The following is a 6,000-nucleotide window of genomic DNA, read 5'->3' as shown; positions in this document are numbered from 1 at the left end:
GGTCCCACATGCCGCGGAGCGGCTGGGCCCATGAGCCATGGCCGCTGAACACAACAGTGAGAGGCCCCCGGAACACAAAAAGAAAAAAAAAAAAAAAAAAAAAAAAAAAAAAAAAGCTAGAGCCGTATCACATAAAACTTAAGAATTGCTGGGAGCCATGTTTTGCGTTACTTATGGAAAATCTGTCTGCAATGAGAGAGAAGAATGAGACCCAGGTGGGGAGAAACAGAGGTAAACAAGGGAAAGCCCCCACCTAAGCCCCACCCGCTCCTTGAACACAGCTGTGGCCACTGTGTCCTGACTTCCACGCAGCTTGGGTATTCAACTCATGGATTCTATGAGCCAGGGCATCCCGTTTTGTGCCTGAGCTACCTTGAGCATGGTTTCTGTAACTTGCAACCAAGAGTCCAGGCTCACACAGCTAAGAAGCTAAGAAGCAAGACCTTTCTTTTAGAAATGAGCCCATGATGACCCCCCACCCTGCTGTGACCTGAGCCCCAAAGTACATTTTTATTTACATAATACACAGAATTTTTCAAACATATGTAATCACATAATTATGCCTTTTCAAATCATTTTGTCATGTACATTTTTATACTTATCTAATATCTAAATACACTCATCTTCTGATTAATACTACCCATCTTTCTATGTAAGTCTTTCAGTACTTTTTTTCTTAAAATAAATCTATATCTGCTTTTCCATAGCTCTTTTCTTAGAATTATCCCCCCCACTTCTATAGGCCTTTTTTAAAAATTATAAGAGCATTCTAAAGCCAATTAAATTACTTTATATCATTCCAATGGTTTTATTCAATCAGTGAATATCTGAGTACCTTTAAAGTGGTATAGCACCCACACTCATGGGTAACAGCCAGTTTCTGCTCTCCAGAAACTTCTGGCCTGGTGGTGCATTCATTCCACCTCTCTATGCAAGGAAATGCACATATTGTATATGTGCATTTCCTTAACGGATTCTTTTCCTCTATCAGGATTCTATGCTTGGCCTTTTCTTATTCTACATAGGTCATGCCATCCATCCCCACTTTCTCACAGCTATCCCATACATCGTCTTTTCTCTTGAGTTCTAACTCTCTTTTCAATTAGAACACTTGATTTCAGTTGACCTCCAGGCACCTTCAACTCAGAATTTCCGAAAACAAACTCATTATCCCCCAGAGTGTGCTCTTCCTCTGGTCCTTATCCTGGTCATCCAAGCTGAAACCATCAAACTCTTTTGTTCTCCCTCTCTTCTATGTCCACTGAGTCTCATTTTCACCTCTCTTTTTTTTTTTTTTTTTTTTCGGGTACGCGGGCCTCTCACTGTTGTGGCCTCTCCCGTTGCGGAGCACAGGCTCCGGACGCGCAGGCTCAGCGGCCATGGCTCACGGGCCCAGCCGCTCCGCGGCACGTGGGATCTTCCCGGACCGGGGCACGAACCCGTGTGCCCTGCATCGGCAGGCGGACTCTCAACCACTGCGCCACCAGGGAAGCCCTCACCTCTCTTTTTGTTCCAAGTGTACCTTCCTGGCTTTGTGCATCATTTTTCGCTAGACTAGAGTTTGACAGACTTTTTCTGTAAAGGGCCAAATAATAAGTATTTTAGGCTTTGCAGGCCATACAGTCTTTGTCGAAACTTTTCAAGTGTGCCACTGTAGCTTGAGAGCTCCCATGACAATGTACAAACAAATGAGTATGTCTGTGTTCCCATAAGTTTCATTTATAAAGGTAGGCAGAGAGTCATATTTGGCCCATAGGTGATAGTTTGCCAACCGCTGCTCTGGGCTGTTGTAATAGCCTCTTAACTGGTCTCTCCAACTCCCATTCTCTCTCGGGTTTACCCTCCACAGAATTTCTTTTCTAAGATAGATCTATCTAATCATATGATCGTTATTCAGAGCCTGGTTTGCTTTCCATTGCCTACTGGTTAAAATATTTAGCACATGGCAATAACTTTTAAAATTTGATCCCACATACAAGAAGCAGGTAAAGGAAAAGAATCTATCGAGGAAATGCACATAAGCAATATGTAGACAGATAACTACAGAGTGGTGGAATGACTTACCACCAGGAGAGGCTACATCTACTGCCATTCTCTAACATACGGCAGGAGTACTCTTCCCATCTACTGACTTGATCTTGACTTGGTTAAATAAATGCCACCTTCATTGTGAAGCCTGACTCAGTCTTGCCCCATTGCAGGTAGAATTGATCACTTCTCACTCTGTGCTCCCATGGTCTATGTTAATTCTAGTGTTGTAGCTCTTATTACATGTTAGCTTCTTTTGGTTTCAAGGAGTAGGAGCTGTATTAGTCAAGGTCTCTTGGTTTCAGATGACAAAACTCCAGCTTGTTTTGGCAAAAAGAGAAATCAGTTGGCCCATGGTAAAGGCAGAGGTTGATCTGGAAACAGGAACTCAAATACCATCAGGAATGTGTCTGTGTCTGTCTGTCTCTGCCCCCACACACACACTCCACCCCTCCTCCATCCCTGTCCTTCTCTCTACCTCATCTCTTCATCTCTCATCTCTGATTCTCTTGTATATTCTGCTTCACTCAGGCCACTTTCTTCCTGAAACCTAGAACCATGGCAATTGAAAGCTGTACTCTCATATTCTCTTACCTTTGTGACAGTTCCACTTGGAAAAGCCTCAGAAAAAGGTGTGGTGAACTTAGCTTGGATCACAGGCTCAATCCTTGGTTCAGTCACTGTGTTAGCTTATAAATTACCATGATGGGTCTGTGCCAGGACAGCACTGCTCTTGTGTTCAAGGGGGCTGGATCTGTCAACCACATAAGGGGGGGATGAGCTATAGGCAGACAATACCTTATTCTAGGGATATTTGTAGAAATTACAATACGTGGCGGAATATAGCAAACCCAGAGAATAGGCCTCAGAACTGGATTCTGGAACTTGAAGGTTGTTCAGGGATAGTTCTGTTGACTGGACTCTCTCCCTCTATCTTTCCAGTTGCGCCTCCAGTGCCTTCTGACTCTCCTTGGGTATCTTCAGTCCATGAGCTCAAAAAAGAAGGGATTTGAGGGGCTTCCCTGGTGGTGCAGTGGTTGAGAGTCCGCCTGCCGATGCAGGGGACACGGGTTCGTGCCCCGGTCCTGGAAGATCCCACATGCCGTGGAGCGGCTGGGCCCGTGAGCCATGGCCACTGAGCCTGCGCATCCGGAGCCTGTGCTCTGCAATGGGAGAGGCCACAACAGTGAGAGGCCCGCGTACCGAAATAAAAAAAAAAAAAGAAGGGATTTGACTGATCCTGTTTGGGCAGTATGGAAAATTACATTGGAGCCCCTAGAGGGAAGCATTTAGTATATTACTTTGAAGTTTGGTCTGTCCCATATATATAGGAAGTTAGTACTTTGTTTCCCCTGTAAAATTCTGAGCTTCTCTTGTATCCCCAGAGCTTATCACAGACATATCTGATACATACTAGGTGCTCATCAAACGTTTGTTTTAAATAGACATTGAATACTACATGAAAGTTAGGAGTTAACTAACTGTGTTGTTCCTATTACCACCCGGATTGTTGAAAGACATCAGGAGAGTCTGCCCATGTTCCAAAAGGCAGAGGGTGTATTTGGTAGAGAGTCGAAGTGCTGATTAAATGAATGTTGTGATGTTAACATTAACCGTAATCAGTAGTTATGAATCTACAAGGTGTGCAGTTACATACTGTTCTTTCTGGAAACCATGACTCCAATTTGAACAGGTACCACTGGGTGGAGAAGAGAACTGAAGTAGCACAAGGCCAACATAACAGCTCACATGCCCGTAAGAGGTGGATAAACAAAGAGGTGGATGCAAATGGTATTGCAAATTTTACATTGTATTTTTTAAATAGATAATACATTTATTTTATTTGAAGTTCAAGAGGTATAATGGACGTAAAGTAAAAAACTCCCTCCCACCCCAGTCGTGCAGCTATCTCTATTTCCTCCCCAGTCAACCAATATTATCAGTTTCTTTTATGAAAACATTTCCTTTCAGAGAGATTTTTTTGCTATTAATACTCATTTGAAAAATACATAGTTGTGCAATGGCCATACCTATTTCTGACCAGTTATCAGTCTCTGCTTTAACTTTACCCCTGTTCTCAATTACTCTCCTTTTTCCCTGGAGTCAGTGATCTTTCTAAGCAAGTATCATTACTTTAGGGCTTATGTGATTAATTAATTAATTAAAGGTCCTTAGAGCTAGTTTGCTTGTCTCAATTGCAGTAAAGCCTCCTTTTTGTTTCCCTAAGCAATCTTAATCAGCCCCACAGAGCAACATCCCAGTTTTTCATTTGGATAAAACATCAAGTTGTTTCTACCATGTCCCTCCTATGTGCCAGGCACTGTGCTAAACTCTTTACCCAGATCATCCTATTTAATCCTTATAATGATCCAATGAAGTTGGCACCATTGTGATCCCTGATTTACAGACAGAGGAACTGAGGCCTACAGAAATTAACTTACCCAAGCTTACATGGGAAGTGGCAGAACTGGGATGTGAACCCAGTGTCTTTACTCAAGAGCACAGCTCTTTTCTTTTTTTTTAAATTGAAATATAGTTGATTTACAATGTTGTGTTAGTTTCTGGTGTACAGCAAAGTGATTCAAATATATATATGTGTATATATATGTATATGCACATACATACATATATGTATTCTTTTTCATATTCTTTTCCATTATGGCTTATTACAACTTATTGAATGTAGTTCCCTATGCTATAGAGTAGGATCTTATTGTTTTTCTATTTTATATATAGTAGTTTGTATCCGCTAATCCCAAGCTCCTAATTTATTCCTTTTCCTACTTTCCCCTTTGGTAACCATAAATTTGTTTTCTGTATCTGTGAGTCTGTTTCTGTTTTGTAAATGAGTTCATTTATATCATGTTTTTAGATTCCACATATAAGTGATATCATATGATGTTTGTCTTTCTCTGACTTCACTTAGTATGATTATCTCTAGGTCCATCCATGTTGCTTCAAATGGCATTATTTCATTCTTTTTTATGGCTGAGTAATAGTATCCCATCACATATATATGATGGAATATTATATATTTATGTTATATATATATATTATATGTAAATATACATATATATATAATATATATATACCACATCTTTTTTATCCATTCATCTGTTGATAGACATTTAGGCTGTTTCCATGTCTTGGCTATTATAAATAGTGCTGCTATGAACATTGAGGTGCATGTATCTTTTTTGAATTGGAGTTTTCTCAGGGTATATGCCCAGGAGTGGGATTAGCTGGATCATATGGTAGTTCTATTTATAGTTTTTTTAAGGAACCTCCATACTGTTCTCCATAGTGCCTGCACCAACTTACATTCCCACCAACAGTGTAGGAGAGTTCCCTTTTCTCCACACCCTCTCCAGCATTTATTATTTGTAGACTTTTTCATGATAGCCATTCTGACCAGTGTGAGGTGATACCTCATTGTGGTTTTGATTTGCATTTCTCTAATAATTAGCGATGCTGAGCATCTTTTCATGTGCCCGTTGGCCATCTGTATGTCTTCTTTGGAGAAATGTCTATTTAGGTCTTCTGCCCATTTTTGGATTGGGTTGTTTATTTGTTTTTGTTTTTGTTTTTGGGCCATGCCTCACAGATTGTGGGATCTTAGTTCCCCAACCAGGGATTGAACCAGGCCCTCGGCAGTGAGAGTGCAGAGTCCTAACCACTGGACCAGCAGGGAATTCCCAGGTTGTTTGGGTTTTTTTAATATTGAGTTGTACAAGCTGTTTCATACTTTGGAAATTAATCCCTTGTTGGTTGCATTGTTTGCAAATATTTTCTCCCATTCCGTAGGTTGTCTTTTTGTTTTGTTTATGATTTCCTTCGCTGTGCAAAAGCTTTTAAGTGTGATTAGGTCCCATTTGTTTATTTTTGCTTTTATTTCTTTTGCCTTGGGAGACTGACCTTAGAAAACACTGCTATGATTTATGTCCGAGAATATTTTGCCTGTGTTCTCTTTCA

At 40.8% G+C, this 6,000-nt stretch overlaps 1 non-coding gene across 1 annotated transcript; it reads right to left on the bottom strand.

Moving 5' to 3' along the window:
• Positions 1-5,647: 5,647 nt before the first annotated feature.
• On the bottom strand, positions 5,648-5,719 carry TRNAE-CUC (transfer RNA glutamic acid (anticodon CUC)). Its single transcript has one exon. It is a non-coding gene; the product is annotated as a tRNA-Glu (tRNA).
• Positions 5,720-6,000: the final 281 nt, after the last annotated feature.

The sequence above is a fragment of the Lipotes vexillifer genome, unplaced genomic scaffold, assembly GCF_000442215.2.
Source record: "Lipotes vexillifer unplaced genomic scaffold, Lipotes_vexillifer_v1.1 scaffold2000, whole genome shotgun sequence".
NCBI lineage: Eukaryota > Metazoa > Chordata > Mammalia > Artiodactyla > Lipotidae > Lipotes > Lipotes vexillifer.
Note: the sequence above shows the minus strand (reverse complement) of the source record. Positions and strands in the feature narration are given on the sequence as shown.